The sequence below is a fragment of the Musca autumnalis genome, unplaced genomic scaffold (genome assembly GCF_047663935.1).
Source record: "Musca autumnalis isolate F117 unplaced genomic scaffold, ASM4766393v1 scaffold_2, whole genome shotgun sequence".
NCBI classification, from domain to species: Eukaryota; Metazoa; Arthropoda; class Insecta; order Diptera; family Muscidae; genus Musca; species Musca autumnalis.
This window is the reverse complement of record NW_027411755.1, coordinates 255,407,685-255,420,613: the sequence shown is the minus strand read 5'-3', so window position 1 is coordinate 255,420,613 and position 12,929 is coordinate 255,407,685. Positions and strand designations below refer to the sequence as shown.

The following is a 12,929-nucleotide window of genomic DNA, read 5'->3' as shown; positions in this document are numbered from 1 at the left end:
TTACAATGAATTTTACAGCTGATATAGAATCGGGTAGTCTTAATTTTCATCTTTTGCATTGAATTTTTGCGCCTAAAAACATGCACCATTCATCAGTTGAATTCAGACAATATTGTGGTCGGCTAGTAAGTACTGTACAGTAAAATATTATTTATGATCATTTCATATCCGTATAATTTGATTTTTTTTAACACACAATAACCAGTGATCTTTGTATTGGGAGTGACCATCTTGATTATCAATCCGTCACTCTTTTCCAAACCTATTTATATACAAACATAAATCTCTAGATACTAATTAGTGATACCCTTTCCTCTCTCTCTGCTTGATTCCCATTCAAACTTAATTAAATTCAAATTGGAAATTGTAGACATTCCCCTTAAAAATAGTAATCAAATATCCTTGTAAAATAAAATGTTATTTTCGAATACAAAATAACATCTCAATTCATTTCTACAAATACATACAGTGAGTGTCAAAAATATTCGGTTTTCAATTTCGCCAATAATAACACCTCAGTATTTTCGAACCACATAACCAATATTCAAAAAATCAAATACTTAAAAAAATTTTGGTCCTGTGGCTATTAAAAAATGTATGTAGCATGGATCCATGGCAACCCTATAAGCGAGAATAACAAAGAACACGTTGTTAACCCTGTTTTTATGCGTCAAAAATATTCGGTTTTTGTAAATTTTGTTAAATATTTTGGCAAAAAACCGGTCAATATCGAACTTTTTCTACAATATTAGTATAAATTTCAATAATTGCGAACAGAATCTTTGTTCCTGTGTGCAAAAATATCATATTTCATAGCAAATTATTAAAATTTAGGGCTAAGGAAAAACGCTTTCCTTGAAAAGAGAAAACTGTTCATATTTCTTTATAAAAACGGCAGGAATAAAGGGAATTTTTGCTTATTTTTGAATATTTAGTCGAATACATTTGAAATAATGTGCAAAAGTCACGACAATATAGAAATAATTGATTTCGTGAAACACATAACCCAGCCAAACCAAGGACTGGGAGGGAAGGTAGAGGAATCTCCTGAAAAATTACGGCTAAACCGCCCTCAATTTTCCTGAAATTGGTCACCGAGTCCTAAATGACTTTCAAAATATAGAAAATATGCACTTACATTCCAAAAAAATCGAAAGGATAAAGCCTTTCATGGCCTTGTAACACATCACACACCATCGGCTTATTTACATAACCAAAAATCTAGTTCAAATTTCGCCTTGATGTACCTTCAAAACTTGATGTACATCAGAAACCTGGTGAATTGGAGTTAGTTTTGAATGTCTAAGCAGGAAAATCAGTATACCACCAAGTTTCCGGCCTTTCTGTGTACTCCAACACAAAAAGTACGAAGGAGCTTATAGGAGACATGTATTTATCAATGACTTATGATGTGTTACAAGGCCATGAAAGGCTTTATCCTTACGATTTTTTTGGAAAGTAAGTGCATATTTTTTATCTTCTGAAAGTCATTTAGGGCTCGGTGACCAATTTCAAGAAAATTAAGGGTGGTTTAGCCGTAATTTTTCAGGATATTCCTCCACCTTCCCTCCCAGGCCTTGGTTTGGCTGGCTTATGTGTTTCACGAAATCGATTATTTCTATATTTTCGTGACTTTTGCACATTATTTCAAATGTATTCGACTAAATATTCAATAATAAGCAAAAATTCCCTTTATTTCTGCCGTTTTTATAATGAAATATAAAATTTTTACTCTTTTCTAGGATAGCGATTTTCCTTAGCCCTAAATTGTAATAATTTGTTATAAAATATAATATTTTTGCACACAGGAACAAAGATTCTGTTCGCAATTATTGAAATTTATACTAATATTGCAGAAAAAGTTGGATGTTGACTGGTTTTTTGCCAAAATATTTAACAAAAGTTACAAAAACCGAATATTTTTGACGCATAGAAAACAGGGTTAACAACGTGTTCTTTGTTATTCTCGCTTATAGGTTTGCCATGGATCCATGCTACATACATTTTTTAATAGCCACAGGACCAACATTTTTTTAAGTATTTGGTTTTTTGAATATTGGTTATGGGGTTCTAAAATACTGAGGTGTTATTATTGGTGAAATTGAAAACCGAATATTTTTGACACTCACTGTATGTATTTTTTTCTGCCACTTGATTTGTAGCGAATTAAGTTTCAAACAAATGCACTCCCGCCCACTCGCACTGCTGGTTAGAAAGTAGTATTCTTTTATGTTCTGCGTAGATTTTTAAAATCTCTTTTTAAATATTTAATCTCTATCATCTGTCAAAAAAAGAACGAAAAGAAACAAGAGACTTCTTGTTAACAATGTATCCCACAACTACTACCACCGCTGCTGCTGATGTTTGTTACGGTTGACATTTAAATAACCTTTATTTTCGAAATCAGTAGCGTATCGATTAAATTGTCTATTGAAACAGGAAAACTGTAATGCTGTTAATAAGTTGTCTTAAAGTAAAATTAGTGTCGAGGAGGTCATCTTCACCAATACCACAATGAATATAAATCAGAAAGTTCTACGTTGTCCACGGTAGTGGGGGTGAAGATAATATAATATTAAAATGTAGCACAAATGTATTGAATCGCAAAACTTGAAAAGGTTTTTTTTTTTGGGAAAACAATGTTTTTGTTTTCACAGAATTTAGTAAAAGAAGTAAGAAAGTAAAATTAACAATTCATTGGGAGGGGGAAGATGTGTATGTTGAAAATAAAACTAATATATCGGGCGAACTTTAAATCACTAAACTCTTTACCATGCTTTACCATGAACTTTTCTTAAAGAATAGATTTAAGGGAATTTTAGAGAAAAATCCAATTTCCCTATGGCAAATTTATAATAAATATAAGAGTGGAACAGCACTGTTATGGCAATGATTTCCAAATATAAAATTAAATTTTGATGGAAATTCAAATAACTCCTTACGGTTTTTTTTATTGTTGTCTTATTAAGACGAAGTTAATTATTTATGAAAGTTTTAATTAATTGAATAAATTGAGCTAGCTAGCTAGACCTAAGGAGTTTGTATTGAAAAAGTGAATTCTAGCGAAGTTCCACACACCCAACCAATTGGCTACGATCGTTTCGCTGGTGGTTAATTACCTCATCAGGATTTTTTAAGCGGCACTCCCCTAAAGCTTGCCAAAGTTTGAGCACAATCGGAATATGTTAACACGTCCCACTGGGTCCTCAAAGTTTCCATGGGCCATGTAGTCAATATAAAAATTCGACACGATTTTCAAAATTTTTTGTAACATTACCGTTGTGGGATTAGCTACAGAAATGAACTGGTAAAAATTTATAATTGGTTGGACAATAAATGTGGCCTTTAGAGCAATTTCGTGAAAATTCACCTTTGGCCCCATACAAATTACTATGGAAACTCTGATGCCCCAATGGTAGAATCTTTTTACACATTTCGCTTCGGAAGAGATGCCAAGAGCCAAGGTGGCAATCCAAAGATATACTCTACAAAATATTAAGAATTTATATTTTTTATCAAATTTAAATAAAAATTTAAAATTTTTTATTCTTGATAACGGTATTTTGCCCATATCCAAAATTGTGTACTTATAGCCCACCCATCAAATCTCCATTCAAAACTTTTAATATTATCAACAACATTTTCAGAAAAAAATCATGAAATTAAAAAATGTTGTATAGCATTACATAAAGCTATTTTAAAGGGTTTTTAGTTGATTTTATATGAAATATTGACACAAACTATATAATTTCAATAGAGAGAGTTTAGAATATTATAGATACATATATGTTTGAAATTTGGAACAGAGGAAAATTAAGCATATCATAATACGTTCAGTATAGTCCCCATTCAGTATTTCTTATTCTTTAAAGTACATATCCATATATCATATATTAACTTCAGTCCCAGTAAAAAGTTTTGTGTTACTTTTGCCTTATTAAATTATCCATTGGACACATTTTTACCTGGAGGACCGATGCTGATAAGAAGATCTATCTAAAAACCTATTAATGTTAGTTGTATACCATTAATTAATTGATATAAATAACTCCAAAACAAGTAAAAAAGTGTCAGTCGGCTTTCCCGACAGTCGGCTTTCCCGACAGATATATACCCTCAGCCAATGTGAAGTAAAACTTTAACCTACGGACAGATCGAATGTATTTAAGGTCTCTTCAGAATTTTGTGGCCCTTTTTGGATATTTGAACTTGCCGACAAAAATGTGGATTAGGAATTAACTGCACTAAGACACAAATGTTGAACTTTTGTGGGGGAGGTACCCTTAGGGAGGACCGATATGAGTCATTTTAGTAGTTAAACTAAATTTTAACAAAATATTAGGAGATCCAAAGTTTGGACCAATTTGGTTCCCTAATTCAAGTGATAATGTCCTATCATTTTAGTGACATTTTTTAAATATTGGGGAGAAGTACCGGAAGTTGTGGACCGGCCTTGTCCCATGGAACTAAGTTTGGATATAATATGACGAAGACTAAATGTTGGACAGTTCGGGAGTTATCGTGCTCTCCGACAATGCAAATCGCTTCAACAAAAATCAAAGTGATTCGAAAGCAGGTTTTAAAGTGAACTTATCCGAAATTATGTGTGAGAGGTACCAGAAGAAGTAGACAAATATAGTCCATATTCGAACCTGATCTATATCTGGTAGATACATATATTAGGATGTGAAGAGTATAGCTTACACCGATCACTCCCTTCAAGAGTTATCGTGCGCACAATTTTTCCGAACATTTTTGAACTTTTGTGGAGGAGTGGACCGATATGGCTTATCTTCTAATTTAAACTATGTTTGGACAAAAATATTACGAAGGCAAAATTTTGGACCGAATCGGCAGATCCGTTCGGTAGTTATCTTGCGCTCCAACCATTAAACATGGTTTCATAGGGGCTTTTTGCATCTTTCAGGCTATTTTCTCAGGAAGCATGGACTTTCCCCCTGATGAAACTTGTACCGTCGTATGGGTGGCAGTGAATACAAGTTGTTGCAACAAAAAACAAAGCGATTCGAGAGCAGGCCTTAATCTGAACTTATTTTGTGTGGGAAGTACCCGAAGGAGTGGACCGATTGAGTCCATCCTCATCTAAGTCTGGTAGAAATTTCACGATGTGCAAAGTATGGATCAAATCGGTTACTTCCTTCAAGAGTTATCGTGCGCACAAATTTTCCGAACATTTTCGAACTTTTGTGGGGGAGGTACCGGAAAGAGTGGTCCGAAATAGCCCATCTTTGAACTTTAACTAAGTTTGGGCAAAATATTATGGAAGCCAAATTTTGGACCGAATCGGTTGATCCATTCGAGAGTTATCGTGCGCTTCAGCCAGCCAGACAGACGGACGGACGGACATTGCTAAATCAACTCCAAATTGTCTGAAACGGATTTCGTCCAAATCCGTTAAATAAATGCTGAGGGTATAAAAACGATACATAACTCATCTATTTTTCAAGCGATTTCATTGGTTTTCCCCATTTTGTAAAGCTAACTAAATTTTCTTCTTGATAAAAGTAAATTATTACGCAGTTTGGTGTCTTCTGCTCAACTTAGAGCACGAGTAAAAGCATTTTCCTGTTTTTTAATGTGTTTTTGTCACACAGAAATCACTATAACTTAACCATTTGTTACCCGATTTTTAAAAATTATGGCTTATTCAAAATATTGATTTTCACCTTTTAAATAAAAAATAAGCTCTATAAGACCGAGGTGGAAAAAAGAAGTTATGTCCGTTTTAAGTTGAAAATCCAAGAAATCCCGTTTTTCACTACATTTAGCTTTATAAAATCAAAAAACGAAGTGACCCAAAGAAACCAAAGGTATTTTCGTCTTCCATGGACTCCCACAATACCGAATTTATGCATCAGAACCCCTGCAAATTTTCACTGTAGCACAGTGTAATCATCAACTCCACCCACTCTCGTCAAAAAATACAGCGGCATCTTCATGTCTTCAGAGTCACTAGTAATGTATCAACAGTTTTTGTTGTCTTCCAAACAAAGGTGACGCCAATTTTATTACATCTAAATCAACCTTAAAAATCAGTTTTATATTTACGGTTACTTTAAATATTCAAATATTTTAAGACAATACATGTTGCTAATTTTGGGAAATATGGAGAAAAATTCACATTGTATTTGAATTCTTTGAATTCTCATATAGATCAAATGCCAAAATTCAAAATCCTTCTAATTGGTATGTTTTCTATCGACTCACATCAGTATATACATATATTTGTACTCCGAGGTATTTGGTTTTGACAATTTTTTGGCCGCTGTCGTGACACTATCAGCAGCCGCATCAGCATTTTCATAGGTGTTAGATCCGTCCCACATTTGTAACCATTTGTGGAGTAGGTATTATAAACTGTGGACTTTATTATTCCACTGACAGAAAAAAACTTAATCATCCTCATATTGCAAGAATAGAACTTGGGAGGAATTTTTTGGGCCCTTAGGAAAGATTTTGTGTGTTCAAAATGAATAGAGTTGTACAAAGACCCCAAAGACAAAGAGTGCAAGTGTTGAACTGTTGCGGATCGACATAACCGATACTGTAACCGCTCATAATTTGGGAATCATTCCTGTCGATAGTTTTTGCAGCAATTAGTCATTTTAATTGGTCTCTGTAGGGGTTTTTAAAGCTTTTGGCTCATTATGTCAGAAAGCATGGACTTGTACAGGAAAAAATTATATCGCCGTAAACAGTAAAATTTTCAAAACTTTCTGCTTTCTTCGAACAGCCCTCAAATTGCACTTTAGTGAATATTGAACTTTGGTGAGGGAGCTACCCGAAAGTGGAGAGAGGTATTTGTACTTGATGTACGTTTGGAAGAAATTTAACAATATACAGTGTTTTGGTCTCAAGAAGTGTGGACTAAATATGACGAGAATCAAAGTTTGGACCAAATCGTTTAATCCGTTCGCGAGTCATCGTGTGCACCAGCCTGCCACACTGATGAACTAAATCTACTCCAAATTGTCTGAAACGTATTTCGCCCAAAACCATTAATTCGATGCGGCACATCGTGAAATTTCTACCAGACATAGATGAGTTTCCAATATGGAATCAATAATTCCACTCCTTCGGGTACCTCCCATACAACATTTTGGAAATGTTCAGTTTAGAACCTGTCCTCGAATCGCTTTGATTTTTGTTGTAACAACTTGTATTCACTGCCCCCCATACGACGCACAGTGTCCGATTATCCAAAAAAACTGGCCAAAAATCGAAAAAAAATTTATCAATTTACACTAAAAAGGGTCAGATATTGTTTATAGGATCCCAGTGCGTGTAGTTATGAAAAAATATATACATTTCTTGTTTAATAAGTGGGTATAAATGCAGGTCGAAGTGACCCTATTTGGAATTTGTTTTTTTTTTTTTTTTGTCAATATTTAAGTTGTTTGTAAATCTATGATAATATGCAAAATAAACAACGGTTATTAAATATTTTCTTTTTGTAATTGTAATGAAATGTATGTGAAACGTATTTAAGATGTTCAGTAGTGCCAATGAATTGTGCGTTCTTAAATAATTGATGTCCGTACTTGTTATTTTTTTTTCAAGATCAATTTTCACAATAAATTATGAAAATAGTTGTGAGCAACATCGAGTTGGGCCGTGCAATTTATCATTTCATAAAAAAGGAAGGGTTTTTTACCAATTTCCATCGAAACATCCTGCACATATTTGCACTTTTTGTTTTTATGTGATATTTTGTCTTTCAGGTATGTACAGATTTTCTTTCATTCAGAATGTCAGAATATAGTATAGGGTCACTTTCTGGCGTTTGGGTATAATTTGGAGTTTTGGTATATTCTATGACCTATAGTAAAATTTTATGGCGAACAAATTTCTAGAATATTTTGGTCTGATCCGATCACATTTTATAGGAGATTTCAAAGATTTGTGGAAAAAGGGACCAAAAGGACCCCTTTTATGACTCGCACGAGGGTTAATTTTTTTAAGAAAAAAGTACTCGAATTCTTGTCAGTGTAGTTACCAAAGACATTATACACCTAAAGTGCAAGGATTCCAAGTGATCTTAACTCAAATATTTCCAAAACTGTAGAAATGGTGGAAGCTTGCAACCCTATTTTAGTTTCTTGGTTTTTTTTTTTTGGCAAAATTGATACCGATATTTTTTTGGTACGTAATGCAAATAGAGATTTCTTTTCTAACTTATACTGAAATTTAGCAGAGAACATTTTTGTCTTTGACGGCATTCTTCTAAAATGATGCTTTGTATGACAGTTTTGCCAAAACTCACATGAAGTACGCCCTTAACCCTAAAATGTGTTTATAATTCTGCATATTTCTGGAGTTTAGGTAAGGTATAGAGTTTTGGTGTATTCTAGGACCCATAGTAAAAATTGATGGCGAACAAATTTGTAAAATATTTTGATCCGATAAGATCACATTTTATAGGAGGAGGGACCCAAAAGACCCCTTAAATGACCGGCTGAGGGTTAAACTATATCAAAAATGTAATCAGCGGCCCGAAAAACATAAGAACCAAAGGTTAGGTCAAAATCCATTCATTTTTAGAGTTTTGGCCAGGTTTTTCGGAAAATCGGACACTGTGCGACGGTACAAGTTCCATCAGGGGATAGTCCATACTTCCTGAGAAAGTAACCTGTAGTTGTAAAAAACCCTATGGAACCAAGTGTAGTGGTTGGGGCGCACGATAACTCTCGAACGGATCTGCAGAGTGGGTCTAAAATTTGGCCATCGTATTACTTTGTCCGAACATAGTTTAAGTCGAAGATAGGTACCTCTCCCAAAAAAGTTCAACACTTTTCATTAAAATAGTGCACACCTAACTCTCGAAGGTAGTAACCGATTTGGTCCATAATTTACATATCGTGAAATTTCTACCAGACATAGATGAGGTTTAAATATGGACTCTATCCCCTTACGGTTACCTCCCACAACAAATTTCGGCAAATTTCATTTTGAGACCTGCTCTCGAATCGCTTTGAATTTTGTTTTAAGAACTTGTATTCGCTGTCCCCATTGCGACGGTACAAGTTCTTTTCAAGGCCAAGTCCATACTTCTTGAGAAAATATCCCGAAAGCCCTGGAGAATACGATAACTATCGAACGGATCAATCTTTTTGGTACAAAATTTTAATATTTTGTCCAAAATTGAAGAAAGAATTTTGGTTGTGTAGTGTTTGTTTAAAATGTAATACAATTTGTCTGCACTCAATAATTTCATCAATATATCCAAACATCATATAGTGTCTTTCCAAGCTTTCCAACCATTTTAATAAAGCAAATCAAAAAGTTCCACTACTCGTGCACAGGCTTAACATAATTTCCAAATATTTTCCTCTAAAGTTACAAAAATATTTCACGCGCCTTTCTGACAACATTTTCAAAACAAATTTATATCCTGTCAATACAAACAGACAGATAGAGAGATGTGTATCTTTAAGTCAATACGGCTGACATAATCCATGGAATGGATATGGAAAATCTCTTACTTACCAAGTTGTTTATTTTTTTCGTTTCGTTTTGTTGTTGACAACTTTTGAAAAGTATGAAGACCGGCGATGTTGTTGGCTGGATCTTCTGTTTTTATACTTTAATGGCAATTCCAAGAGTTAACTTTTTCTGCTTCTTCTTCTTAGTTGCAAAAACCATAAAGAATACCACCACAGTTACACTCCCCGACAATGTACATTGGTGGCAGAGATTTTTCCTTTCTGTGTTCCACCAAGAAAATGGAAAATCAGAATAGGAGGACAAGGTGTTTGGCCTACTGTCGACTAATGTTGTTGTTGTTATTTTTTCTGCTTTAATGGATTTTGTTGTTTTTGTTCTGGCTGTCCGTATTGGTTACTATTTTTGAGTGAGGCTGATGTGTGAATGTGTGTCTGTTTGTATTTCCAGCCACCCTCTAAACATGACCCTTTTAGAGAACGGCCTATATTTAGGTTTTTTTTTTTGTTGGCAAAAAGTTATAATCACTGGTTGGGGCTTTTGTTGTTTCTTCTCTTGCCTCCGGTAACTGCTGTTGCTGCTTGCCTTTGGTCGACTCTGCAAACGTTGTTGCTGTTGTTGTGGTAGGTAAGCCAAGTTAACTGGGCCTTCCACTCCTGTGATGAACTGCTAAGCTGCTTTGGTTAGCTTGTTGTGGCAGTGGTTTTGTTGTTGTTGCTGCTGTTGGTGTAACAGAATATCGTTCTTTGTCCATAACTATGTCAATTAAGTTGACAATTATTCATGGGTTTCTGGGAATGACCTCTAGGAGAAGTAGCAGGAGGGCATATTTATCATATTTATAGAAAGAAGGCTTATTGTTCTCAATTTCCAATCAACTCAAATCGCCCAAATGTGGGCGACCTGTCGGTTTACTAGGAAACCACTGTGATTTTTTTCTTAATTGGAACTGTAGTCGTCGATATTGACGAGGACAGGGATTTCTTTTCTTTGAATTTTAATTAACATGCAAATTTTATTGTAGAAGTAGGTGGGTGTGGGTGGACACAGAACAAATCTACCGAAGTTTTATATCATTCAAAATAAATGCGATATTTCTTGCAATAAATATATTTTTTAATATTTTTTCTAATTTAATTTTTTTTAATATTTTTCACTTATTGGCATAAAAACACTTAACACTTAAAAGGTTTCTTTTGCTTTTTTTAATGGGTTGCGACAAAATGGGTTATGGTTACGATTTTTCAAATACAAAATCGCATAATTTCCATTCAATTGCCCATTTTCAGATTTATTTTAATGTAACACTTATTTCAGAATTTTTCTTTCCAAAAATTCACACACTCCGTTTTGTTAATCTTATTTATCGCTTTTTGTTATTATTATTTTTTTCTTTTTAGAAACAAAACTTCTTCTTGTTCAAACATCAATTTTTTTTCTTCAACACTCAAAACACTCGACCGACAACACGATAGAACACGTCCGTTTATCAGAAAATTACAGAAGCACCTAAATTTCACAAAATACAGAATTTTCTTTGGTTCCCCTAGAAAAGCGATTTTCTTCATTTGTGGTACCCTTTTTTTTGTTTCTTCTCCAATGCTCAGAAACAGCTGCAGAATAGAGTGGGTAATTTGCGCTATGTTGGTAAATTCTCTTAGTACCCATTGTGCGCAAGTCTTCTCTCGCTCTCGATAAATTTCTCTTTGTTTTTTGATATCTAACGGTATTTCAAATCATGATTGTCATTTGACCGATAGTTGTCAAAGTATTCATTATATTTACTGAAATGGATACAACGTGTTTATTGTTGTTGCGGGACGTACAAACAAAAGTCATAAGGGAGACAGTAGTCTATGCGAAATATTAGGGGGGGTTAATTATTGTTATGACCATGGGAATCAGACAAGATTTTGAGGTGTTATAATACAGTGCTACGCCACGGAATTAGATAAATTAAAAAGTGAAAAGTGAACTTTTATTTTCTTTTTTAATCAACTACAGGAAAGAACAATAAAAATGTATCAGTCGGCTTTGCCAACAGAGATATACCCTCAGCCTGTGCGAGTTCAAAACTTCATCTGTGGACCAACAGAATCGAATAACGCCTACGCAACCAAAATCCTTTTCACTAATAATTATGTATTAGGGAGTTTTAGATATTGTGGCCCTTTTTGGCGTATGACCTAAAGCTCACTAATAATGCGGATGAGGTACCAGAGGAATGGATCGACATAACCCATTAGATCGACATAACCCATAGTAGATCTTATTTAATGAGTCATTTCAGTCGGTCACCGTATAATTTAAACGTTTTGGGCCAGTATGTCAGGAAGCATGGACTTGACCAAGAAAAACATAATATTCTGAACTGCACTTAAATAAAAATGTTGAACTTGTGTGGGGGAGGCCCCATAAGGACAGGACCTATATGGACCATTTTCAAAGTTAAACTACAATTGGACAAAATATTACGAAATCCAAAGTTTGGAACAAATTGGTTACCGCGTTCAAGAGATGTCGTGCATACCATTTGGAATTTACCGGAATTTGTGGACCTGTATTGCCTATCCTCGAACTGAAACTAAGTTTGGACAAAATATGACGAAGGCACATTTTATACCAAATCGGTTGATCAATTCGAGCGTTATCGTGCTCTCCAGCCCCTATATATGGTGCCATAGGGGTTTTTACGCCTTTCAAGCTGTTTTCTCAAGAAGTATGGACTTGCTTCTGAAAAAACTTTTACTGTCGTAATTGAGACAGCGTAAACAAGTCGCTTCAATAAAAATCTAAGTGATTGGAGAGCAGATCTTAAAATGAACTTATCCGAAATTTTGTGTGGGAGGTACCAGAAGGAGTGGAAAAATATAGACCACATTCGATCTTGATCTATATCTGGTAGATATATTAGGATGTGTAATGTATGGACGAAATCAGTCACAATTTTTCCGAACATTTTTGAACCTTTGTGAGGGATGGACCGATATAACCCATCTTCGAACTTAAACTGTGTTTGGACAAAATATTACGAAAGCCAAATTATGGACCAAATCGGTTCATCCGTTCGAGAGTTATCGTGCGCACCAGCCAACCAGACAGACGGACATTGCTAAATCGACACCAAATGGTCTGAAACGGATTTCGTCCAAACATACTTGGGGTCAAAAATAATTATTTCGATGAGACACATTTTGCCCGTTCCCAAAGAAGACCAAAAGGTCTTCCTATAGAAGACCAACAGATTTTCCCCCAGAAGACCAGAAGATATCATCAAAGAAGTCCAAAAGATCTTCTCACATAAGACAAAAAAATCTTCTCATAGAAGAACACAAGATCTTCCTATAGATGTCCAAATTGTCATCCTATAGATCTCCAACATGTCATAGAAGACCGGAAGATCTTCTCATAGAATACGAAAAGGTCTTCTCACAGAATACCGAAACATCATCTCCTAGAAGACCAAA

General features: G+C 34.6%; 1 protein-coding gene across 7 annotated transcripts in view; it reads right to left on the bottom strand.

The window, feature by feature from the left end:
* Window positions 1-10,973, bottom strand: part of Ndae1 (Na[+]-driven anion exchanger 1) — a 192,292-nt gene extending 181,319 nt beyond the window's left edge. For all 7 annotated transcript variants that reach the window (XM_073971539.1, XM_073971537.1, XM_073971545.1 and 4 more), the window contains exon 1: window positions 9,508-10,973. The gene's annotated coding sequence lies outside the window, so the exon portion shown is untranslated. The remainder of the gene's footprint in view (window positions 1-9,507) is intronic.
* Window positions 10,974-12,929: the final 1,956 nt, after the last annotated feature.